The 27,258-nt window shown below is 40.0% G+C and overlaps 1 protein-coding gene across 4 annotated transcripts in view; it reads left to right on the forward strand.

The window, feature by feature from the left end:
• Lmpt (four and a half LIM domains protein limpet) overlaps positions 1-27,258 on the forward strand; it is a 946,158-nt gene that overhangs the window by 492,521 nt on the left and 426,379 nt on the right. The gene's annotated exons all lie outside the window — the stretch shown is intronic.

Here is a 27,258-nt window from a genome sequence, read left to right on the forward strand (position 1 = left end):
TAAATGCACGACTTAATTTGTTTGATAAATACCGATAAAATGAGTTTATCGCTGACACCAAGACAATTCTGACTTTTCTTGACATTAGTAGACGAGACCACAGCGAGAAATTTAAGCGTAATTGACAGACCGACGTCGGGAATCCTTTTTCTCTCACACAATACGGGATCTCATGTAAAGAGATCTCAAATCATGGGACAAACAGAACTACTCGAAAATGAAATCTTAACTAATGATTAAATCATCCATTACCCTAATGGATGCTGACCTAACACTCCTCTCTGTACGCCCTTGTGGTTTCTTTCAGGGTCGGTTGAAGATTTACGAGTGATCTCCAGCAGATCCTTCCCCAGGGTTTCCCTTGAAGCCATCAGTATAAACCTACGTACTATTCCGTTTCAATTCCGCATCCTCTTCTCCATCTCCAATCCTCTCGTCCATCTCCAATCCTCTCGCTTTCTCCAAGAAACCTTAAGTCACTCATCTCCTCTCCCGAACTTCTCCTCAGCCTCCTCGCCGGGAGGGTAAGGAGTCGTAAGTCGTGTGTGCTAAATTTAAAGGGTCCACGCGGAATATTGAGTCGGGACTCCGCATTTGGAGCGGCAAAAGAGGACCGGAGAGTGAGCTACTTGTCTTTGCGGAAGGGCTCGAGAGTGTTGCGGTGTCGGGTGCAGGGGAATGTTTGGGGAGGGGGTTGGGATTGAGGCGAGTGGGCGTTTGGGAGAAGAGATGCGGCCATCCCGATACGGGAGTCGGCTTATTTCGCGCTCGGCGCCCGACGCATCCCAAATAAAATAGGAACCGCCCCCCCCCCCCGCGGTTTACTTTACGAGCATAGTTAACTCGGCGCAGTAGCCGTTGAAAGAGAAATCCTCTGGATACACTCGGGAAAAAATCATTGAACGGCCTAATAGAATTCGTGTATTGATTCACGCATAATCTCTCGACTTCACTAGAATCGTAAAAAATATTTTCAGATCTATACCAAAGATAGAAACGTTTTTATATACCTTAATGTTTTGTTCATTAGTTTTACTTATTTGTGCATGTTTTAAAAGGTGGTATACCGTTTCAGATAGGCTTTTGGGTTGAACTCATTATATTAGTTAGATTGCTAACGATCCAGGTTTAGTTAACCAGTCGAAGGGTTATAATCAATGCTGAGCGAGTTAAAAAAAATCAGTGCGATGATGGAATTGGAGGAAGATAAAGTAAACAGAGCAAATATTGTAATTTTTTCGAGAGTGAGGAAGGCTGAGTCAAATCTAAAAATTGGCAGGCAATAAACGAGGGAAGGTGGAACAGCTTACAAGTCTTGGATGTGTTTTGGACCAAGATAGACAAAGTAGTCCGGAAACGAGAAGAAGCATTTCTTAGGCAAGAAGCATTTACAAGAAGGATGAAGTTGATGAAAGGGACGTTGAATTAGAATTTAAAGAAAAAAATAGGGATACATTTGCTCTGGAGCGTAGTTTTGCATGGCGCGGGAACTTTGTGGTTAAATCGAGATGTTATGCGTTGAATAGGGTCTTATGCGTGATGAACACTTGGTCTGCCCACTATTATACTTCTAAACCCCGTCTAATATTATAATCAAATCCGTAATACTCGAAGTTTTATTTTACGGTGTGCCAGGTTTCAGTTTAAAATGTCTCGGTAGTTCCTCCTTCCCTTCCTGTCGTCCAAAATGTCTAATACGTTCTCACCCTTCCTCGCTCAACCTTCTATCGCGATTTACAACATCCTATTGTCATAAAATACCATTGTGACCATTTGGTCCGTCTTATTTGAGCAACATTGCCCGCCTTCACCAACAATCTCATCTTCTTCTCTACCATAGAATGTAGTTTTTATGGGAGGTGAACGACAGCTGAGGTCATTGGCGCGATTGGGGATGGTTGGGAAAGGAAGAGTGGAGAGAAACCCAGCGTCGGCATCAGCCTACTATTGTCGAAAGACGCCAAGGGGTCCGTAGTCTAACGTCCCATCCGACGAACGTCGTACTTCCTCAAAGTGATCTCCACAAAGTAGGGTTCGGGATACCGCCGAAAAGTACCGCTGTCTCCAGGATTTGAACCCGAGTCCTCTCCGTGGGAAGCCTGTACGTTAGCCACCGCCTCCTGCCGATCCATCTCGCATTCAAATCTCGAATTTCCGTTATATAGACTTATGATATCTTTTAAAAGACTATGATTCAGAGTCGGTAAACGTTACGCTCCCGACTTGAATAGGTCTACCAGCTTATTTCATTCAATTTCAATTTTCAATTAAGCCTCTCCAGTTCTCACTTTTTGTCATTTTTATCCATAAACATTTCCTGTACGAGTATAGGTGAACCGCTCTGCAGGCCCCTAATTAATACTCTACATAGATGGTCCATTCGTCTTATTACATTGACGATAAAATACATAGCATCATTCATTACTTAAAAAAATGACTATCTCATGACAATGTTTACATTTCCGTGATTGCTCTTGTAAGCAAATTCAACTCAATTCAACTATTAATAGATAAATATCTATCATTCATCAGTTCAGTGATTATTTTAGTCCTAGCCTCATTTTCACGCCTTTATTTTGTGCCCTGGCCCAGAAACAGCAGTTGTCTGACTTTTACGTTTTTTTTCATTGTTCAGAAATTAAAGTAAGTGTAGTGTGTAATTAATTAGCTGTAAAAATAGAAATCTAGTCGTAGCATTGAAATACGTTTGGGCAATTTGCAATGGTAAGCACATTATAATAGAATTTACTTTCTCGCTGATTCAAACTTCTCGACATTCAAAAATGATAAATACAATTGGCAGGATGGTAGGCGTAGATTGGAAACTTGTGAGATGTGGGTGTGGAGAAGAATGGAAAAGGCAAAATGGGCAGAAAGTAAACAAACTAGAAGCTGGAAGAGTCGATTCACAGCGTATTGATTGGTGTTGGAATGCTAACGCCTGTGATAAAGAGAGAGAGGAGAAAGGCAAACGAAGTAAGAGTCTATACGTTGGACGGAATGAAGAGAGTTGGAATGTATGCGGAATTGACAAGAGGATTTACTGAAGAATAGGATATCAGGATTTGTCTTGCTAGTCGAGATTTAGAACTCCCGCTGGGATTAGTCAGTCTCCATCAAAACTTACCTGCTATGATAGTAGTGGACAGCCTTGCTAATAATAATAATAATGTAGTTTTTAATCCGTGTATAAATAGGTACATATTCGCAATATTGCATATGAATATAAAAATGGCGGAGAAATATAGTTCCCCGACGAACTCTTATTTGATGTTTCACCAATCCGGTTTACAGACACAGTCAATCACTTTCGATTAATGGTCTCCCATTATTTCGGTACGAGTAGTCACTTAGGTAGTCGGGGATACTTTGGAGATATTGAGTCACGAAGGCATTATAGCGTGGGCGCACGAAAGTGCGCGTGCCGTGGCACGGGATGGTCTATCTCCGGGGAAGTGATCGCATGGGAATTCCCTCCCGACGCCTTCCTTCATTCCCTTCTTGCCGGCCTTTATAAATAAACCAAGAGGGATGGTTTGGGGGAATCGGAAGTGATTGCCGTCTTGAGTGATATACGCTGATGGCTGGATGATTGATTGGTCTGCTCTGTTTCGAGGACAGCAGCGATTTCAGCCGTTGTCTATTTTTTTCCAGGACCATCGACCGAGTTGAGAACCTTCCAGCAACCCTCCTCGCTAAATCGTGAAAGTGAAAGATGTGTGAAAGTGCTTTGAAGCGTGAATAAATTATTTTGTGTAAAATATCTGCGGGTGGACAAATGTAAGATATTTCTCTTCACCGAGAGAAAAATTTGCATTAGGGTAGTTCGTTCTCACTTTTTGTATAAACCATCTCTCAGCCTCGGCCTATAGGGAATGAAGAGGAGTCTTGGGAATTCAAAACCTTAAGGAGGAGTGGTTAAGGTTTGAATTTAGTCATTAAACTGTCCATAAGGAAGATTAGATTAATGGGATAAACTGGTAGAGAAGTTGCATGATATACATGCCTTTGCAAATTGTGTGTATAGCATGATTTTTTGGGGGTCATATTATTGTGACATCGCAAGCATAATTAAACAAACACAATTATATTATCGTGTGCATGTATACATTTATGCGGAGGTATGTTTGGTGTAACACACCAAGCAATAACTAATGAAAATAGAAAAATACCCATTTGTTATATATTTCCAATGACCTTGCCACCTTCATCGGTATGACAGGTATGACTCCTGATTCTAACACTGATGAATATAGTATGTTAGGAAGAACCGAAATATATAAAAATTGAGTGTTCTTATTTTATTTTGATTGTGTTTGGTGTGTTACATTATTGTAAGGATAAACGTTCTTTGCCTTTCCACCTCGGTAAAAATGTGTGTGCGTATATATGTGTGTGTGTATATATATATATATATATATATATATATATATATATATATATATATATATATATATAAGAGTATTTGCAGCTCTGCCGCTCGCATTCTAAGCGCCATTTTGCTTCTCGTTCCCATCTCCAGATGTAACAATTTATCCTTTAATGTTGTTGTTCCCTCCTTGCCATGGTCTTTCGCTCTTTTCCTTTCCACTTGCTGCCAGTTTCACGGCTTCATTTGTATTCTTTTCTCGTTCATTCGGTGTAGATGGGTATGCTATTTGGGCTTCTTTCTGCTTGTATTTCAACCCTTATACTGGTGTAAAAACAGAGCGAAATTCCTATCAACACAGTCACTGAATTTGTGCGAACGTTTGTGTCACTGCATTCGATGTTTTCACTCTTGGAAACATATACATTCGTAAATAAATACTGAAAAATTTACTTGCACTTTCGGTTGATGTTTTCGTCAATGATTGTGGATTTGCGTCTGAACAAATAGCTGTTTTTGAGAGTATTGAGAGAAGAGAAGGAATATTAGCCCATCCATTCTCCCCGTTGTAGAAGTCCCTATATTCGCTCTTTATAAACACCAACATCATAAGTCGTTCAGTGGGAAAAAAATCGATAATTGTCTGAAAATATTCGTGCCTGAGAACCCCAGTAATGGTAAATATAAATTGCGTTAATTTCGTCTAATTTGGTTCAGGGATGAATTAAAATCACGACTGCGTCGCATTTAATCAGCGGGAGACTAGAGACTAGGGATGTCATTATTAAAGGAGTAATTTTCCACCGACTTTATTTAACGGTACCACGCGTTTCACCGACTTGCGGCACCATCAGGTACCGTAAAATAAAGTCTGTGAAAAATTACAAACTCATTTAGTGTGGGCGTGGAAAAAAAATATATTTCCTTCAGCTTCATTTGACAAATAATTTATTTTATTAGTTTCCTGTTCAGAAATTGGTTTCGCGTTATATGCTTCGTTAACTATGATCTAATATTCTATCGTATCCACATCTATAAAAAAAAACGAAGAATGATCGTGAATTATCTGTTTAAGCAATCGCTTTCAAATCAACTGACGTGCCTTATGTTTTAAATGCTAATGTCGTGAAGATTCGCGGCTGTCAGGGTCGAAGCAGTTTAGTAAACCAATAACTTGCGAATATGTCAAAAGTCGATCCCAGCAATCTATTCCTAAATTTGGTCCGCCAGATACGATCTGTGAGCTAGACGTTTTCCGGGTACCCAAGGCTAGATGGATGCTGCTTCAAGTGAGCACACCAAGAAAGACTAAGCCGCTGTAACATCCATATATCGGTTTCTTCTACTCTCTCGTTTCGTCTTGAATTATGGCCATCATGCTTCAATACTCATCTGCGCTTTGAAACACTCTCCAAAGCGAATTGGGATCGGGTGAGGCATGTGTAAATGGAGACCGGCTAAATTTAATATCATCGAAAAGGAGCAATATGAAGTTTTTTTCCTCTTATAGGGGAAAGTCTCGGTTTCCTTCCCAGAGGGGTGAATGACTTCCAGCGTCTGTACCTTTGGGCGGAAGAGGGGCGCTCGGTCGAAAAAGCATTCCCTCTCTTTAAAAAGAGAGAGAGAGGGGGCTCGCGCGAGTTCTTCATCGTCCTCTTACTCTCGGGCCTTTTGCGAGGAGTTGCGATCTATAAACAAACCAAAAATATCGCCAATGTGTGCACCCCGGAGGTTATTTTCTCTTAGCTCGGATAAAATTAGATTTCCCAAACTGAAGTACGGATTGATTATTTATGTCGTTGAGTAGTTGATAATGGGTTCGGTAAACTCTAGTGTTGGCTCGCGGGGGGAATAAAATAGGAATGACTATCAATATTTGTTTTCATGTAATCAAATGAGTTGGTTCCTGTGAGATCACATCATCTTCGGGCTCTTTAAGTGTGTTCCGGTCTAATTTGTTAGGGTTTTATGTGGTACAACGTTGATAAAATTAAATTAATTTTATTTTTTGGCTTCGCGAACCTAAGTCCCATGTCCGCAAAAGGAGTTAACTGACTACTGATCGTTTTTTATTGAGTCGAATGCGAGATAAACTCCATTTCGAAGGCGAATCAAACTTACATCTGTCCAAATGTATTCACTGCTAGTCGACGCGTGTGGATGTAATGGAGTATATTCTGTTTGCTATAAATTACCTTTAATTGTTTGTTTTGAAATGTAAACTTATATTAAATTAATAATAAATTGTTATTAAAATTTCCCGGTATTGGCGCCGGATTTTTCCTATATAAGACGGGACAACAAGCTTCTTTTCATCCTTGACCTGAGGACGCCAGCAGGATAGCTGGCGAAACTGTTGTACATTTAAACGACATACGCGGACGCAGCCCGAAAAAAATGTGGAAATCACCTACTCATCGCCGCGGAAACCTTCGAACGAACAATAAATTGTTATATTTGACAAATTTTAAGTGCACTGAACGTAAAAGCGCGAATTTGAAATCTAATTGATTGAGAGGAATAACATGCGTTGTCATAATTCACGCACCCTATCAGGGTGTGCCCCCTGCCATACACCGCAGTGGTGGCTTGCAGGTTACGAAAATATCGATCAATATTAATCAATTCATAAAAAATTTTGTTTTTATTGCCATGGCTACAAAGCTTTTAATGTACTCTCCTGCGTATTTAACTTTATATGGTTGATTATGAAATAAATACTAATTTGCATGAAACGAGAGTAGGATTCTGTACAAGTACGTGACTGGTAAGTTCGAACCATGTCTTATTTTTGGGAAATAATTCTTCTTCTTCAAGTGTAAATGAGAAATATGCAAAAATTCTTTAATGGAATGTGTTGATCTTTCACTGGTAGGAACGCTCCAGCATTAAACAATAAACAAATAGTAATAAAACGCTATGTATTCGTCCGTTTCGAACAATTAAGTCGAACTAATTTCGTGCGCTTACAGCTACGACCAAAATGACCTCTACTCCAGCCAAGTATTTAATTCCTTCTTAATCAATAATGAACTCTTATAGCGATGGGTATTGTACATCTTGTATTTCTGAATGGACTCGTGGGTGTAATCACATCTTTAGTATTATGTAAAGTGATTATAAGCTTTATTGTTCCTCTTTTTGTTTTAATCTTACCTTTTGGTAATCAATGTTGTTAAAAGCTGATGATAGTAGTTGTGGAATCATATCATATGGAAGAACCGCAAACCGATCATCTTTCCCAGGCAGCGTGTCAGTTTTCTTTCAGCTAAAGACTGAGACTATTATATCCGTTAGGTTGAGAGCAGTTAATTTAAGGTTACTATGAGTAGAAAAGTTTTCATTATATTTTCTTATTATATTTTTTCAATAATATTTTCCTTCCCACTGAATGGTTTTATGTTTGCAGCACGAACAAGTTCACATGGTGGAAATGCTTTAATTTCATTATGAAAATTAACATCACTTGTTAAATGCCCACACTTCTTCTCGTCTAGCCGACCAAGATCTCGGAACCGAGTACCATTTTCATGGTCGTCTAAATGAAAGAACTGCGGATATTTTCCAAGTGTTTGTGCAAATTTGCAATGGCAAATTCATGGTTAGCCAATCAATTGTTCTTCATTGGAAGGATCTTTGAAATGTTTCGTTTTTCAAACTTTTGACATCATGTCGACTTAATGATCTTTTGCATATAGGTTTTGTTATAGAATGTGTGACTTTTTTCGATTTGCGGTTGCTGAGGAGTAATTATTATGATGATATTAATAGGAAAAAGGAAATTTAAAGATGGTTTTTGGGTGCATGATGTAGATTTCTTCGTTTTTGTCGGGCTATAGTAAGATCTCTCGGTACTACTTAATATTCCCCTCCCCCTACCAGTTCCATATTGATGCGACTTTTACGAGTCTCTTTATTTTTGTTATGAAAGGGGTAGTTGAGGAGGGGGGGGGCGAATGTCTGGGGCGCTGGGTATATTTGCGCATTTGGCTCGACTTCCCGAGTTTTCCGAGTCCGAATTTGGCAAATGGCACACCATTGGGAGTGGAGGATTAAACGAACAAATTTAAACCGTGGAAGAGATGTCCTAAAAGCGGAGATGCTGGATGAAATAGAAGTCCCGGAAGTTTTGTGTCTGAAGCAGAAAATATAAAATCGTTGGACCAATTCTTGAGAGTCGAGGGGTAGGAGAGAAATATGTGGCGCCAATTTGATGAATATGAAATGGCAGGGCTTGAGGAAAAAGCTCGCAGATGCTCGGCTGTAAAAATCTCGAAGAGTGGAGAGTTAATTTGACGCCAAAGAAAATTGGCAGGGCAACCGCGTGTGGTGTTTATATTGACGGAAGGGGGAAAATTGATTCCAGCAGCTTTGGATCGCGATATTTTATTCAAGCTATTATCTTTGACATGCAAGGGAGTACTTGAGATCACTCTTGTAAACTTCAGATTAAAGTGTAAGGATCTTTGAGGCCTCTTGATCTTTGTGGCTGTTCGGGTAAACTTAAATTCTGTGAGGATTTTGTGAAAATGTTACGACATCAAGAGGTGTTAATTGCCTTCGGATTGCATGCGAAGCGTTATGGGTTAAGGAAAACAGGCATCAGAAAGTGCATAATGGTTTTTTCACGGTAGGTGTTCGTGTTTCTCGATATGAAATTGTGGTTATGGTGATTTTTAGGAATTAAAATTCCCCCCTCATTACGGGAAATTGCTGGATATTAAAATTGCCTTAACCCTTAATTCATTATTCATCTCTTAGCCGGAAATCGAGTTGATCCGTGTTCGAATGTTTTTTACTGTGCGAAATTTCTGCATTTCCATAGAGGTCAGCAGATGACTCAATTAAAGTAACTGTTGCGAAATTTACCGCAGTTCTTTGAATTAATCAAACGAAAACACCTTTGTATTTAAACGTTGGGTTTTAACCCCGTGGGTTGTGGTGCAATTTGAACGAATACGATTGCTGTTGACATTGCCTGTACATTAATTCGTCGTAATATCTTGCTCTTTTAAAACATACAGAAATGCTTAGTGTAAGAGGACGCCTTGGTACCCTAACGGATGAAAATAGTCGGAATTAGAGAAAATCGTGTTTTGGTCACCGTCAAGGTGAATAATACACTGTGAAATTCCGCTGAACATGAGCGAATGACTCCTTTAAAGTAGCTGTCGTGTCATCTCCCTCAGTTCAGAAAGACGAAGGGTAAGTTAAGCGTTAATATATTTGGGCAAAAACCAGATCAGGTGGAAAAGTTTACCTATGGAAGTGTCTTAGAGCATGACGATCACAGTATTAGTAATAATAATATTAATAATAATAGATCAGCTTTATTCGGGAGAGATTGAGACTGTGGTAGTCCCTTCTTCCATCAAACCCATCGTCAAATACATTCAATCGAAATATAATTAAATTTCAGTGTTAATTGATATAAAAAGATCTACATAATGACAATCGATTTACAATAAATATGCATGTGTACAAAGAGTGTAGAAAGATATGCAAAATTGTGGGGAAAACTTAAGGAATAAGTCCTTTATCCTTGAAGAAAAAGCACACGGCAGGAAAACTGCCAGAAATGAAGAGGGTTGTGAAAAACCTACCAGAACCTAGAAATACATAATGCTAATGTTATAATATACTGAATAAAAAATAAATCAATGAATGCAAAATAAGAGAAGAAACAAATAGGGAACTGATGTGCACACAAATGTGGAGAAAAATTAATTAAAATAAAATTGCTGATTAATTATGCGGAAGTAAGAAATTATTAAGTAATCTACCGGTTAGGGTAAGTTTTGGAAAGCAAGAAATATTAAAGAAAAAAATTACTGCCTTACAAATAAATGATAATTTTAAAAAAATTGTTAACTCTAACCTATCACCAAAATTGAGAATTTAACAGTAAGAATATGTGAAATGGATATCTCTGACTAATAGTTGTGGGAATATGGTATGACACTTCAGCTCCTGAAGTGTTTTATTTAAGACTCCGTTGTAGGGATATAAGAAAAAGGATTGCGTTAGCCAAAAAAGCTTTCATAAGGAGGAGGGGCTTGAGGACAGGGAAGTTGAGTAGGAGCGTTCGTGAAAACTTTGGTCTGGAGCCTGTTTTTGTGCGGCTCGGAAACTTGGTCATTGAAGCAAGATTATTGATGTGTAGATTGGAGGATTTTGAGAGGTTGGCGTGGGGAAGAATGGGAAAGATGAAATGGACTGGAAGGAAAACAAATGAGGGAGTGCTAGGCATGGTGGGGAGAAGAGAGATGGGATTCTTGGGAGAAATCCAAAGGAGGCAGGAAAGATGGATGCGGAGAATTTTGAAAGGCGATGGGATGTTGAATTCTGTGATGGAAGGGAGAAAGTTAAGCAAGGGATGGAGGGGTAGAATTAGGATAGGAATGTTAAACGGAATGAAGGGAAGAAGGAAGTGCGTGCGTGAGAAATTGAAGAAAGGTTTATTGCAGAGTGGGGTGCCAGCTTCCGTCTTGTCAGGCGTGACTAAGAGGAGTGTTAGGTTTCCATCCAAAACTTACCATAAGCGGTAGTCTACCTAATAATATAATAGTTCAGATTTGCATACTTGTCATTGCATTGATTTGCCTTTTATTTAGTCAGCCAATTTTAAAAGTCTTCGTGTCGTTTGGTTGTTTCTCAATAACATGTTAATTAAGTAAAAACGCAGATGAAACTTAGGGAGGGAGGATGAGAGTACGTATTCAATTCTTTTAAGTTCTAAGGGTCCACCCAACTGAGGGTGGATCCATAAGTACCTATGATTTCATTACCCATGGTACGGAATGCTGAAATGGGGATTTTCATGAATAATGTTACTTGTGTACAGCGTAAATATATATATATATATATATATATATATATATATATATATATATATATATATATATATATATTAATATGAGTGAATCCATTCTTTTATTCTTATATTTTAGTACTTTTTTAATTATTATAAATTATATACGAAAAATGCTCTTTAAGTTTTGTAGTTGTCTTTTAAGTTGCATATCTTTGTGGTCAAGTCTATGATTTGCCGCTCAATTTTTGCCTTAATTATTGAATAAATTTTATATTAGGCCAATGAGACGACTCTGTCAATGGGGCTAAATAAGGATGTTGAGAAAATAATATTAATAACTTCCTCTCTTGGTGCGGGATTGAAATAGTCTCAAGTGTGTAATTTCGTCTTTCGAGAAAGAGTGAGTGCTCACAGCCGTAACCACTCAGGGTGCGGCGCGGCAGGTGTTGCGTGAGGCTATCAAGAGGAATAACAGAAATCGCCAAAGCACAATATACACGCGAGAGAAAAATTTCATCGCGAGTATAGCTTATTTTTGCTGCGGTAGTTAAAAGTAGCCGGCGATCGCTTAGCTGTGTTTGCTCGGGAGGAGACCGAAATAGTGATATAAATTGGGCATTTTTTTTTTGCTTTAGAAACTTACTGAGAAAACCCGGAAACTTGTAATATTTTTCAAGATCCATGAAAACCTGTCTCTGACCGTAAGAGTGCGTATTAGTAAATAAAAAGCACATTCATTTCAATGTTCAGAGTCTCTTAGGTTTAGGATCAAGCAAGAAACTTCTATAAATTGGATTTTTAAACCGATTGTGCGTGTATCTTCAGTGAGAAGCGGAAGTGCCTTGAGCATATTTTGCAAATAATGTTTCAAAAATAAAATGTCCTTGCAGACTTCTGAAGTGGAGGTAATTGCTCGATTTTGAATATTGTGACGTAGAATTAAAATATTCTTGATCATGTAGTACTAAATGGTAGTTATGAATGTTTTAGGAATAATATCGTTTTTTGTTTAATTATTTGCGATAGTAAATGGCAATGGAATTAATGCGAACTGTACGTTTTTAAAGGGGATCGCTCTCAATGAGTGTCGGTACTTTCGCAAAATAATGAATTTTTGCGTGTTCATGAGTGGGGACTTAGGAATTTTTGTGCTCTCTGTTCGTTTACTCATGGTTGTTGGGTTCTGAGAGCTTTAAAAGGGTTCCGCGAAACCACAAAACGAATAGTGGTATCTTTTATAACGAGTAATCCTTTGAGCCGGAACTTGGCAGAGTTACGCCCCGACGTTTTTGTCCTCCCTCCCCTTCCTCCGGTCCTTCCTTTCGCATTTATATTTTTTTCCCTTTCATTCTCTCTCTCTCTCTCCCTCTCTCTGTGTGTCTCCATCCCCCACCATTCAACCCTCCTCCTTCCTTCTTCATTTTTACGATCTCCCTGGTCAGTTAGCTTTCTCCATGACCGTCTTATTTTAAGTGCATTGTTTACAAGGTTTGCTTCCGATGGGGTCAATGACTTTTCCTCTTCTTCGGCATGCTTTCAATTTCGCTTTCATGTATCTTGCTCCGTCCACTCATATAACGTCATCAAGGTGTTGTACTAACTTAATATTGATGTGACGTGTATTACTGAAAGGATGGAGTTACGTTTTCTATTCGTGTTGTCAGGAGTCGCCGAAGATCGAATTTTACAAACGTGTCGATTACAATTTTTATTAAGCGTGGGTCAGTGCTATGGTACCTTCAACCAGTTCCGTTTGTCAGTATCAGATTTTGTCACCGATATTATCTTTTACTCATACATTCCCTGTAAAAACATGGTAAATTTCTTGAAAAGTAATTGCTTTCAGCTTTTATTTTCCACTTCGTGATCAGAAGCCTCTTTGAAATTCAAAATTATATTTTACTGCAATGTCAATTTTAAATTAAATTTATATCAATTATCAAAATAAAAGGTACCATGGTTAAAATGCATTACGTTGTGGCTAAAATGTCGAACGGTCGAACAGTCTCTCACGATAACTACAGGTAATGTCTGAAATTGTCGTGAAAAATTCCCGGCAAGGTTATGTACCCATATAAAGCTTGGAACATTAAATTTAGTGATAAAGTACCGCTTTCGGTTTTATGCCTCCCTCCTTTCCTGGTCGGAAGCTTATATAGCTATTTTAAAATTTGGAACACGTATTTCATTCTGATGATTATTTTTAATGATGCATTATTACAAAATTGCTCATCAAAATTATCTCAATGATTTTAGAAGCTATAAAAATTCCACAATGGTCGTACAGGTTTATTTACTATGAGTACAGATTTGTCTGCAGATTTTGCTTAAATTTCTAGCTATGATTTTATACTTTTGTAAATTTTACAAGCCATGCATTTGTCTTCCCTTGGATTAAAAAAATATAAGTAAAAAGAACGGTAACGTTAGAAACAAACTTCTAACGCAGTGCGCGCGTACAGCCAACTTCGGAATGGTTCAAGGAAAATTGTCGAAATGGAAATCTTTTTATCGTAATAAATACTCTCAAACCAAAGACTCAAGATTTCACTAATAAATTTAGTATCGAGGAGAGGGTTGATATGATGTCTCATTTCTGTTGACGGCGAAAGTCTACTATTGCTTTAATGAAGAACTGAATTCTTTTATGTCCGGGGACTTAAGTACGTATCACGTGACCGAATTTTTTTCTCAAGGACCCTCAACGTTATTCGATGTGAAACACTGGCATAGCTTCCGAAAGCGAGTCTATGGGAGTCATCATTTATCTTAAAAAATGCAATATTCGCTTCCCTAGATGTCAATTGGCGTCACTGAATGTTACCCTCACGGTTTTATACGATATAGTGGCTTTATCTCATGAGAATTGTCCATTTATTCGTTGTTCCGGTAAATTTAAACTTTCTGCCCTATTATCTAATTTTATCTGCAGGTAAACAATGTGGAAACATCGTAAGCAAAACAAAGATCTTCAGGCTTTCAAAAAGGAGGACGGCTAAGTTAAATATTGAAATTGGAGTTCCGAAACTAGAGCAGATGGAATTTTGAATATATTGGATGTGATTTGGACCGAGATGGTCCAAGCAGTGGGAACATTAGAAGAACAACTGCATTAGGCAAAGTAGCTTTCACAAAGAGGAGGGAATTGATGACAGGGATGTTAAGTAAGGATGTTATGGAGGGATGCGTTGAAACTGTAATATAAAGTGTGGTTTTCTACGGCGGGGAAACATAATGATTGAAGCAAGGCGATAGGCGTAAATTGGTGGCTTTTGAAATGTGTGTGTGTGTGTGTGGATAAAAATGGAAAAGGTGAAGTGGACGGGAAGGAAAAACAAACGAGGAAAATGCAGTGTATTTGGATTGCCAATGGGATGTTTGACGCTTTGATAGAGGGGAGAATATGAGGCATGCCAAGTGTGGGGAGGAAAAGGATAGGCGCTTTGGATGGAATGAAGGGAGATGAACTATATGCGGAATTAGTATTAATATAGTGTTTGGGTGTCTGGTTGTGCCTTGTTGAACGAAGCTAAGAAATGCTGCGATGTTAAGTCTATGTACAACCGGAGCTACGGTACACTACCAAATGATAATGATTGCATAAGGAAATTAAGCATAAAACGTGAAGCTGCCACACACTTATCAAATTTTTGCGTTCGTCCTCCCATTTGGAATTGTTAAAAGTAACCTGTCAGTCCAGGATGATAATTGGAGATATAAAATCCCCCTCCACTTTGGGAATGATGATATAGTAGTAGTATTTAGGGGAGGCGACCGACTGCTTAGGTCATTTGCGTCATACGGGATGGACAGGAAAGGATGAAGGGTGGAGAGAAACCCGGCGTCGGCATTAGCCTACTCTAATGATGGTATATTACGAGGGTATTCGCATATTCATTCATTTCCTGGTGGATGCCTCTCTGGTTTCCGGTACATTCAGCTGGTATACTGATAAGTTTATCATTCGATTTATTGGACCTTTTCCGTCGGGTTTCCTAGTGAACGTACCACCAGAGATCACACAGTTTCCAATCAATCCAACCTGAGAACTCACCAGATAGGACCCTGTAGGAATGTATTTCGTCATTGGTGATCTCTGGTGGTGGTTCAAAATTTTTGAAGAAATCCCTCCTGAAGATAAATGAGGAGTTACGATGTTTTATACATTCAGCTTCAATATCTTACTGGAATATACCGTATGCCTTTTCCGAAGGGTCCGATAACGGGTGCGCAGGTCCTCTACACAGAACGTGCTCCAATAGGTTTTCTTTACCATCGATGCAAATCTTCACTGAGACAAACTCTTGCCTTTTGAAATACGGGGATTTGGGTGCCTCAGAATTCCATTTCTTTCGAAAATTCTGTTTTCCTCGCTGGTCAAACGTTTTTCGTCCAATCATGAAGTGATTGCGGCTGCAGACGAGTACTTTGCAGCACTTCCTGAAGAACACTACAGGGATGAGATAATGGAACTGGGGCGCCGCTGGATTAAATGTCTTAATAATATTCAAGGCGATTATGTTGGAAAATCAAGAAATTTTTTAAAAAGGTAGAAGGTGATTTTTTTATCATCAGGCCGAGAATTTTTCAGATCACTCTCGTAACTCTCGCGGTGATCGAGCCATTTGAGGGGCCTTAGCGGAACACGGTCTCACGTTTTTCGTCTATTTTGAACATATAGCCCTATCAATGGATCTTAGGGTAAGAATCGGGGGAGTGGTGTACCCGGTGGTAAGGGAGCCGCGCGTTTGCTTGCACTTACGAATTCTATCCTCGGTTTCCGTTTTGAGTGTGTTGAGTGCCCGGGCGCTCGTGCGGGGCGAGCTAAATAGATCCCCCGCTCAATGCCCCTGCTCTCCTTGCCTCCTTAAACTCCCTGCCGTTGGATTACTTACTACCCTCCCTTCGTTAAAAAAAAATGAGTTCTCATTTTCGTGGCTTCGCCCATTTTTCTCTCTTTTCGTTTTTCTCGTACTTCCAGGGGATCAGAGTTTTGTGCTATATGCTTGAAGAGCTCGTGAAAGGAATGGTGTTCTTTAAATTTGATACAATGATGATGCCGACTTTTCATTTTTGAAATGGTTAGCTTGAAGTTTCCTCCCAATGCATTGTTAAAAATCTTCTCTTTACCTTCTGGGAATTGATATTAATGAAATATGTATATTTACTTATCATCCTCTCGTCCTTTTGGTCGGTAATATTTTTAATCAACACGGTTAACATCGACCGAGGACATTTTTATAAACATGCCAACGTAGCAGCTTTTTCCAGAGGCCAATTTCTTCGTTACAATGTGTGTGTACTAATTGCAGTATGATGTGTTTTTGCTCATAGAGTGGCATGTGGTGTTATGCTATGGAGCAGTCAAATTCTGCATATGAACTTCTAACGAAAGTGGAGACATAAATCATCTGGAAATTATTGATAAATAGCAGGAATTTAGATACATTTGAAATTATTTTTTTTCGCTCCCACTAATGGAGCATGACTATAAAAAAAGAATGAAAATAAATTTGCTCAACCCTACAAAATCATGTTTTTAAGTGAAATGATGGCAGTTCAGCATTAGTAGTAGTTTTTAGGGGAGGCTGCGACTACTGAGGTGATTTGCGCTATTAGGGATAGGTGGGTAATTTGGTAGGGGTAGGATTTTCCGGGAATGGGTGGAGAATGATGGGAGAGAAACCGGGTATCGGTACCAGTCTACTATATAGGCGGAAACCTTCAAGAGGTCACACAGTTCAACATACCATCCGACGGACTGCGTAGTCCACTTGAAATGTTCTCTGCTTAGCATCGCAAGTAAGGATACCAATCCGATCCCCTTGATTAACACGGACTTCCTTGGATGCGTGACGATGTAAGAGCTTCACATTGTCTTGAAGCGTAGAATCCTGTATTTTTTCCAAAATCGTGAAATTCGCTCTGCGATACATTTCGTGATGCTTATTTTTTTATCTCTTGTCCGAAGGGAAGTAAAAATTGGAAAAAAACTTAATTTTTTAAAATTGCATGCCTAGTGTTTAATTACCCCCTGCCACGCATCCTAGTGGTGGCTTACAGGGTACCATGTAAATGCAGAACAATTTACACATTTTGAACATTCAGCGACGATATTGTGCCCTAAGTATGAAGAAAATGGTTTCTGACGCTTGGTCTCTCATAGCCTGTTACCGTGTAGTTGAAAATAACTGGAAAGTGAGCAATGGTGTAAGAAATTGATGGATAGTTTAAATTCCATGCATGGTTGTAGGTTTTAGCGGTATAAGTATCGCATAAGGGCCCAACTGCTAGACCATCTGCATCATAATAAAGGTAGTAATACAAGGCAAGTGAAAAATAAATAGTACGTGGGGTATCTCGACCACGACGGTGGCATATATTACACGAAAGGTAGTAGGAATGTATTATTTCATACCGTTGATGATTTATGTTGAAATGTCATTCATGTTCCCATGAGTTATTGTGAAAACTATTTCCATTATCGGGAAAAAACCTTGAATTGGACCTATCTTGATTTCGGACATGGTTATTTCAATCGAGTATTAAGAGTTTTGTTCAGCATTGATAATTCTCGCATTCAATGAGCATTATTTTTTAAATTTCTGGCATCTCAGTGATTAGATGGTGGAGGAAATGATCAAATGAAGGGATACACCCTTAAATTGATTGACAGCGTGATGCGAGCATGCAAAGGAATTGAGAAAGAGAGCTTGCTTATGGGTGTGAAAAAAAGCGAAGTGCAGAACGAAGTTTTTGGGTATAAAAAGATTCCCCAGACAAAATATTTCGGAAGATATTTCGGATTGGTCAGAAAAAGCGTTCGATGAAAAAATTAAGGAGGGCATATCAAAAGATTTTCCCTCCGATATGCAGGCTTAAATACCAATATGTACCATGTCTTCTGTGTTCAAAGAAGATATTGGCAAAAATAATTTGTTTCGTGGTGATGGTGTTCAGGAAGGATAAATAAAGGCATTCAACAATAGAAACACACCATTTAGGGAATAATCCACTGTGAAATAAATCACGGTTATGACAATCTTTGTTACTCGGGGAATTTCTTTTCTCATGAAAAATTGAAATGATCCAAGTTTTAACGACTCCGCCTCGTTATTTTTTCAGTTTCCTCCTCTACCGACTCCTTTTTTTCCACAGTATTCGGAGAGGTTGGAAGACGAGTTCGAGACCAAAAATCCCACGGCCTTAATTTATTCAGCACAAAAGTCAGGCGTAGGACTCTTGAAATTAAGCGCGTCTTGAATAATTGAATGGATTTTAAGAGACCGGGGCAGCGTTGCGGAAAATGCTCTGTGGGCTTAAACTACCTGGGTTTGCCTCTTTCGGCGAGCTGGGATTTGTCTCTCGAGCCTGGTGGTTTTTCACTTAATGCGGCTCCGGGCAACGGGTGCGGTGGAACACGAGTTGTTGTTCATGCGGGCGGGCGTGGATTTTGCGAGGAGGGAAGTGTGTGTGTGTGGGGGGGAGGAGGGGGCGTTAGGCTTTTGATGGAGCGGGAGAGAATCGCTGCTCCGTTTATGTTTGAGACGTGTATTCCGAGTCGTTGCGGGGGGAGAGATAAGACATTCACTGTGGCGTCTCTTTGCTGGCCGACCGGGTCACGCTGGTCTGAGAGCAGAGACCATTTTAAGGGAAGAACATTTCATTAAATGTGAGAGAACTATTGCGTGCGCATCGATTTGGTCGTTTTGGGGAAATTTCATTGTACTAAGCGGAATAAATGTGTATAGCAAATACGATGCGCTCGCTCAACTTATTAACTAAAGAGAATAAATATACTTTATAGAACCGTCAGTTATTTGGGCTGTTAATGTAGATACTCAAACCGTAGTGATTGTTATAATGGAAAATGGTATTTTACTCTTTGAGGTAGGTTTTTAATGGACACCCCGACAATTATTCTTCGCCATTGCGTTAATATATTCTAAACTATCACGACATAACGTGCCAACACAAACTACCTAAAACCTTCTTCAATTCCACATGCAGAGTATCTCCCTCCCTTTAGTTACCATGTCTATTGTTTTTCGTCACCGTATCTCACTACCCGAAATTCTACCCATTGCAGTTTTATTTCGTATTCCAAATGCGGCCGAAGTAGGCCTCTCGAAGAAACACCTCTCTTTGACTCTTTCATGTCGTTATCTTACTACCCTTCTAATGAAACCAAGTCTCTTTGAGGCTGACCCGCATGTTCTTTTGATGTGTGCGCTCCATGAAAGGTTTGGTGTCAGTGTAACAATCAAGTATATAACCTGTTATCAGTGGTGTATTTCTATTCTGTGTGTGTGTGTGTGTATGTGTATATGTTATATGCACGAAAATAGAGTATATATATACATATGTGGGTGTATGTGTACGTACACCCACACATTCACATACATATATATATATATTTATATATACACACACACATTCAAACACGAAAACCCGCCTTATGGAGATCATATACCCATTCACATGGAAATAGATATAAGTAAAAGTGAAAATGACACACAACTTGTGTTCGTCCTTCATATGAGTATGTATTCCTACCCCTTTTCCTTATATAAATATCCATTTGAATGAGTATTTGTACTCAATATGGTGGGTTTTCGTGTTTGAATTTGTATTTGGCCAAAGTGGCTCGTCTCTTTCTTCCGGCAATGCGTGCCATGAAACGCACTGTTACTATCCTTTGTGACGTTCTATGATTGTTTTCCATACTGTCCTTTCCTCTTGTGTCGTTGTCCATTTCTCCTTTGGTCGGTGAAACAGCTCCCTAACGCCATCTCTTGGCCAAAGAATCGGGCCCCTTGGTTGCATAAACCCCCCGCAGATATCGTTGTATATTACGCTTCCGCAATCGCTCAAGTGGGTAGAGCATCGGCCCAGCAAGTGGAAAGATCCGTGGTTCTAGTCCCGCTCAAGGAAATATTTTTACACTTGTGATCTGCTCGATTCCGCGTACCCCACCTCTCCTGTGTTTTTCTTTTATTTGTGTTCCTATCCCTTCACCTTATCTCTACACCCAATTGAATGCCCCTCTTCTCTCGTAACCCAAAATTTCACCGGTGTACAGTCGTTATACCTTTCACGTACAGCCTTGCCTTTCGAGAGGAGCCGAAAAATATCGGGGTAAAACTGCTTTTGATAATTTTTCCTACAATTAGTTCTATGAAGCTCAGTTTGATTAGGAGAGCGTAGAATAGATTACTTCAGAGCGTAGTTGAAAGGTTTCCGTAATGGTTTGGCTGTGCAGCCAACAAGTTCTTTACTAAGAGGTGTTTAACCAATAATCTTAGTACCGCACCGCGAAATGGAAAATATAGGTGTAGGATTTGGTGCTCACCCCGGCTTGCAATGTGGGCGAGGAGGAGAAATTAGTTTTTCTCTACAATTGCATGCATCGCCTTTATATCTCTGATGGGACCTCTCATCTCTTTCGCTTCATTCCTAAATCGGGAGTGCAAGACGTCGCAAGCGGCCCTGGTGTCGCGGCGGTGACGACACGGACTCCCGTGAGTGTGTATGTACGTAGTTACGAACACTTTCGGCGGGTGAGAGTAAGGGTTGTGTGGCGTGGGTTGTGGGGAGCGAAAGGGAGGAGAGGGGGGGGGAGATGGATATGAGGTAAAGAGGAAGTCGGAACGGGATGCTGCAGCCCGCGATGGTACATTTAAGAACCTGGCAACGGTTCAGCGGCGCTCGGATATTTTTTTGGAGGGGGGGCGGGGAGTGGGATTCGCCTTTTGTTTATTTTTATTGGATAAGACTGGTCCCATCTTGTATTGATTTTTTTTATTCGTTCACTTCCTACGTATCCGATTCCACATCTGTATTTCGCAGCTGCAGTTTTGTCATCAATCTTGTTTTAATTTTCCGTATATCTTTTTCAATCGATTCTTTAACGTTGTTTGTAGTGCTTTTCTTCGCCTCACCTCGGTCTATCCACATTTCTACCTCGATGCTGAATGAAAACTGTATTTCCAAAAAATGGTCGATCATCATCTTATCTATTCGACGTTTATTAGTGCGAGAATTGTTTTGTATCAGCTCTCCAGGCTCCTGTTCCCTTCCTATCTCTTTATACCCCAGTAACTCCCTGAGCCGTTGTTTTCCATGGCCTATTTACTTATAGTTAGTCCTTGCGCTTTCTCCGTAAATCTTCCTATGTTTCCTTCTACAATGAAATTCAGTCAACTATCGTGCTACAGGGTGGCTCAATCAACTTCCCTCAAATGACCAAAATTGTCGGTTTTAAGAGGGGGACATGTGTTATGCAAAGAAGCTTTTACCAAGAGTTGATAATGGTGTCATTTGAGTAAGCATGGCAGAAACGATTAGTAAAAAACTTGGTTATGTAGCGTGGTTTTGTACAACACAGAAACTTGAAATTAGTAAGATGAAGGGCGTAGATTGGAGGCTTTTGATACACGTACTTGGGTTCGTAGAAAGACAGAAAAGGTAAAATGGAAGGAAAGGAAAACAGACGAAAAAGTGCTGGGCATGGTGGGGAAGGACAGGTGATATTTTTGGAGAATTCCAATGTAAGCAGGAAAGGTGAATGCAATGCATTTTGATTGGTGATAAAATGCTGAAGAAACATTGTGGTGGATATGAGAACGCTAAGCAATCGAGAAAGGGGAGGATAAGATATGTGTGCTGAACAGAATGAAGCGAGTAAGGCATTTTGCGGCATTGAAGTACAGTTCATTACAGTGTGTGTTGTGACGTTGTATTTTGTTAAACGATGCTGAGAAATGCAGGTGGTTTACATCGAAACTGTATCTCAAACAGCAGACTACCAAATAATAATGATTCCGCCGCAGCATGGCTGGAAAAGTCTCTTGGTAAAGGGTTGACTCTGTATGAAATAACTTCTGTTTTAAGTGGGTTTTATCGAGTACACTTATTTAAAACTCCGTCGTTTGTCCCCCTCTCTGTCCAAATTATTTTCTACACTATTCCCCAGACGAACCTCATTAAAAAACTCAAAATTTACGCCGATCCTCTAGCCTAAAGTATTACGTTCAAATCCATGCAGCGATACGCTACATACAAATGATTGATAGTATTTTTTTCGCATATTTACTCAGTGTGCCCATCCTCAATTGTCTTATTCTTGCAATTGCTTCTTTTGTTAAAGTAGTTTTCTCCTTATGTACCTTTTTTTCCTGTAAAACACTGCCAAATGCATACAATTCTCTAACTAATCTTAGTTATTTCCTCATGCTTTAATTTTTACCTTATTTTTTCTACTTCTAGAGATCCTATTAATGTTTTTTCTCGTGATTAATATGCATGCCATACTTATCAGCTTCTAGTTTTCCTAATCTTTTCTTTGCATGTTTACTTGGCGTACTCATCGTGTTCTAGTGATATTTTTTATTCTTACCCAAAACCTTTACTTCTTTCCGATTGAGTTCATACACGAGGGCATATTGCTTTAGCTTGAAGCAGTTGTACTCACCATAAGTCTTGACAATGGGATCTATTTGTGAAACTGAGTCTACTTACTCATCATTGGCACCAGTCCTGCACCGAGGGTAACTTAGGGTAATGCAATTCTCGAAATCTCCTAAAAGGTTCGATGCATGTTAACGATGCACGTGAGAGTGGGCTCGGTGTTCTCTTTGAGGCGTTTTAAAGATCGTCTCAGGGAACTCCACAAAGAACGGGGTGCTCCAAGAAAAACCGCTGGTCGTCAAATGGTTACTGCCTCAACCCCATGAGGCTTGAAGATAAATCATTTTCGTCAGAGGAGTACGAATTAGTTCAACGTATCACTCGTTACTATAAATAAGAATGCGTCCACCATTGTTATGGCGAGAAAGGTACCATAGGCCACCAACGTGAGCTCTCCGTGGGCTCAGTGTTGGAGGAATTGCTTTTCGTTTCGAGAGAGTTTGAGCGGCGATGTTTCCTTGCGGTGGGGAATGGTAAGAAATATAGTCGTTCGGGGTTGAGCGTAAGATGGTTGGAAGGCGTTTCGGTTACGTCCCGGTTTAAAACTGTCTCCTAATCATACACGTACCGTCCGATTCGTCATCTCGTGGACGGGGGAGAGGGACAGATTACCTCTTAAATTCACACTGATGATCACGTCAATAATCATCATGATTTACCTTTTATCGTTTCACTAAAACGTTTTTGCTTTGCGTTACCTTCCCATTTTGTTCTTATACAATCCATATGAGCTGTAAGTAAGCTATTTTTTGGGAGTTCCATTCAGTCTGGATATCTACACACGTTCGTGTCATAATCTCAATTTGTAAGGTTAAAAAAAAGCATTGCTAAAAGATTTCATTATCGATTAAGGTCGACTTAAAAACTTGAATGGAGTAGCGGCCGTATTATTTTCCGTCGCCAATGTATTCCATTATTTTGATCTAATTGTTCAAAACGGGCTATTGCGTAGCGCTTTCTTATTTGTTTTTTTAATCTCTTGAAGCGCTGCTAACGTTGCCAACATCATAATTATTAATTCTGTGAGACTCTTTTTGTGTATCTCTCTTTTACACTTAAAAAATCTAATATCACGTTACGTAGGTATCTTTCGAAAGTTGGGAACGGCGAGTAGGGAATCTAAACTTCGTTTCGTACAAACCGACCCGTATATAATAATCAAACATGAAATTAAATACGCCGAAGAGCACCTAGGAAATTTTGTGATTGTGATAGCAGTATCAGCATTGTTCATTTATTGTAACGACGCATGCACAGAATATTAGTGAACTGTATTAACGGAGGGATTACGTTAAGTAACATTAATTTTAAATGTGTAATTATTCTGTGCAGTGGTCTTCATATTCATTAACAATTTTCTAATGTTATTCCTCTTTAAAGGATTCACAGAAAAATACGTACCAAAATAGTTTTCTTTACTCTAAATACTGTGAGAATCATATCACACGGCTCGGCTACTTTTTCGTAATCCTTGGTATAAGTTTGAGATTGCTTATCTAGTGTAATCGAATTGGACGATTTTGGTAATTTGTTTCCAAGTTTAGAAAAAACCAGAATGAAACACGTTTCTGTCGGTCTCGTGATCCTTACGTGGTCTGAAAGTAGGGAGAAAATTAGTAATTTTCGAACTTGTCTAATGTCTCCCTTTTGTGAAAACTAAAGTCTCTTCTTACTATTAGGTGAAAATCATCTCTTTAAGTTTTCAGGGTCGAATAATTTAATTACCTATTTAGCTAAGTTCGCATTCAAATAGGTTAAAACTGCTCGATTTTACAACAGATTGAGGACAAATATTCCTCAAAGGGTTATCCTTTACTTTTCGATAACACCGATAGTTTTAATAGGGGGAAGAGTAACTGACTTAAATGAATATCAATTTTGTTTAGTGCCCGGATTATACGAGAACAAGTCATTTGTACGAAATGCTAAAGCAATGCTACATAATTAAATTATTTCATTGACTGAATTGGCAATTTGGTTAAGCTTGACGCTTATTATCGATCTCACTTGGTATCTTATTTTAAAGTACGGACTAAGATATAGAAAGAACATTTCGAGATAAATATATTCAATAATTATTTTCTTCTGCTGTTTCTCCATTTTATAATTTATCCCAAGATTATTAATTTTACGTCAATAGTATGCGTCCCCCTCGAGTGCAAAATTGCGTTATCAAGCAAAAAAAATCATTTTTGAAGCACTCTAACAAGTATTTATGAAAATTATTCTCCACGGCAATCTGCTTGGGACGGTTGCTACTCATCTAACCCATTCGCAGGTGAATTCTTAAAAGCTTTAAATAAAAAATGTTTCATTGTGAAAAAAAATGTCACAATTCCAGGTGCAGTAGAATTCGGTCGAGGTATTTCCAACCTTGACCCTCGAGCGCAAGTGTTTCCAAATATATAACCCTTTTGGGTTGAGTCGTCACCATATCCGACCAACCTTGTCCAACAAAAAAAACCCTCAAACTCATCATTTAATAAAAAAAATTACTATCTCACCTCTGGAGGAAGCGTTGAAAATGTGTTTAATTCAGCATATCGCCAGACGCTTATATTAACCGTGACGCGCCGTCACTGAAGTTCTTGAATGGGACTCTTCTGAAAGAATAAAGAAACTCACTCTTTTCCCCGTGAAATGCACGGCGTCTGATGTGTGTGTGTGTTTTCTGTGAATAGAGAAGGATTTTTATGAAACTAATGATTAATGAAGCGGTGCGGAGGAGCGAAGGCTGCTTGCTGGTTCTCTACCTGAGCCGAGCACGTGTGTGTGTGTTTATCACCGTCTGTGTGTGTGTTCTCTGAACAATGTGGCGACTGTTCCACTAGCCTTTTTTTTCGCTCCGGAGTCGGTGGGAAGGTGGGGCGGGCCGCAAACCGTGACGTCGACGGGAAGCTGGCGAATGGAATGCGCTCTTTCAAGGTGGATTCTTGATGACGCGGGAGGAGGTCGAGTGTGAAGTTGCGATGGAACGTGGAAATTAAAAAGGGGTATTACGAAAAAAAAAGAAAAAAAGGGGAAGGACGGTTGAAAAAAGGAGTAGGCAAGAGGTGCTGTGTGCGGAGTCTCAGTTGCTTGACGTTGATTGGCTCTTTCGCCAAGGTTTTTGACGGCAGTGTTTTAATCATGCGTACGATTCTGCCGTGGTCTTTTGTTAAAGTGACAGAAAAAGACTTCTCTCCACAAGGGGACAGGTCCACAAGGTTTAAGGTGCAGACGCTTTTGAATTTTCGGAAACACTCCTCAACTTCCACGGCAGTGCCTCGGAGATCCCCTGAATGCCATCTCTGGTAAAATACCTGCATAATTCCAGCCGAGATGAATGAGAAACTGTCCGTAATTCATTTTACGTATGCTCTCTTTCTCTTTTTCCATTTTTTTCCACAAGGAGAGCGCATGAGTTTTTATGAATTTGGACTTATTATCAATTTGAGCGGAAGTTGTAATTTCGTTTAACTTCGCGATTTATTGAAATCCGAAAAAAATTCTGCAGTACTTGTTTTCAAAATATTTTGACCATAAGTAACTGATTTTTTTGCACATTTACCTGTTGTTATAGATTTTGCTGGGACATTTTACCGCCGCGAATAATTATTAGACAAAGGCAGCGGCTGCAAAATTAGGGTAGTGATCGTCCCTATTCGACTTCCTTTGTCACTGAAAATCGAGTGTTAACCGTCCAGAGTCATGGGGACGATGTCATACATGGTCTCCTCAAGTTTGCTTACACTCGTGTGCACTTAGCTTCCTTTTGCGGAGATGAGTTTGTGAATAGGTGATCTGAGCGTCTTCGGTGGCCAAGGAGATACCGGTAGTGATTCGATAGAGCTACGTATAGAACGCGTGCTTGGTGAAATGGCTTCTTCTTCCGGGAAGATATGTTTACTTCCCACATTTCTTTTATGTTTCGGGGGCTCTCCAAGGTTCGCTTCGGACCGTGAGTGAGGGCTAGGGAAGGGTCGAAGAAGAGGAAGAAGGAGTCTTCCGTGGTCGGTTATAGAATGCAAGGGTTCCGCCGGCCGGAGATGTGGGAGGCGGGGGTGATGGGTTATTTGGTGGCGGCCGAAGGCGGGGGTTTGGAGGGGAAGGAGTATGGAGAATGGGTCGTGACACAGAGTCGCGGGAGTGGGCGTAGGATGGAGGGAGGAGGGGGTCGAAGATTGAAAGGGGTAACGGGAGGAGAGGTCCTCCGGAAAAGATTGCGACGGAGGACCAAAGCGAGGAAGGGTTTGGGGAGGTGGATGGAATGGAGCGCGTGCTGGTTGGTGGGGCCGGAACGTCTCCATCGTCAAGGGTTTTGAGAGGGGAGGGGGCGGCCTTCCGAGGGGCGGGAAGGGGGTTAAATGCGCTGGCCAGATTCAAGTCTTTTTAGTGTCGAAGTGTTTGGAAGGGGAAGGGGTGTCGGGTGCAGTGGTATGGGAGGAGGAGGAGGTGGGGGCGGCGGAGGAGGGGGTTCGGATAGGGGCGGAGGATGGAGCGGCAGTTTGAGGTGAAGGAAGGGAGGGAGGGAGGGAAGGGGTTTTAGGATGGGTAGGAGGAGGCATCTGCGTCGGCCTCAGGCGGAGAGACTAGTGGTATGGGTAGTGTCCCCCCCCCACCCCAT

Source organism: Hetaerina americana, unplaced genomic scaffold (genome assembly GCF_022747635.1).
Source record: "Hetaerina americana unplaced genomic scaffold, ioHetAmer1.1.p SCAF_11, whole genome shotgun sequence".
NCBI classification, from domain to species: domain Eukaryota; kingdom Metazoa; phylum Arthropoda; class Insecta; order Odonata; family Calopterygidae; genus Hetaerina; species Hetaerina americana.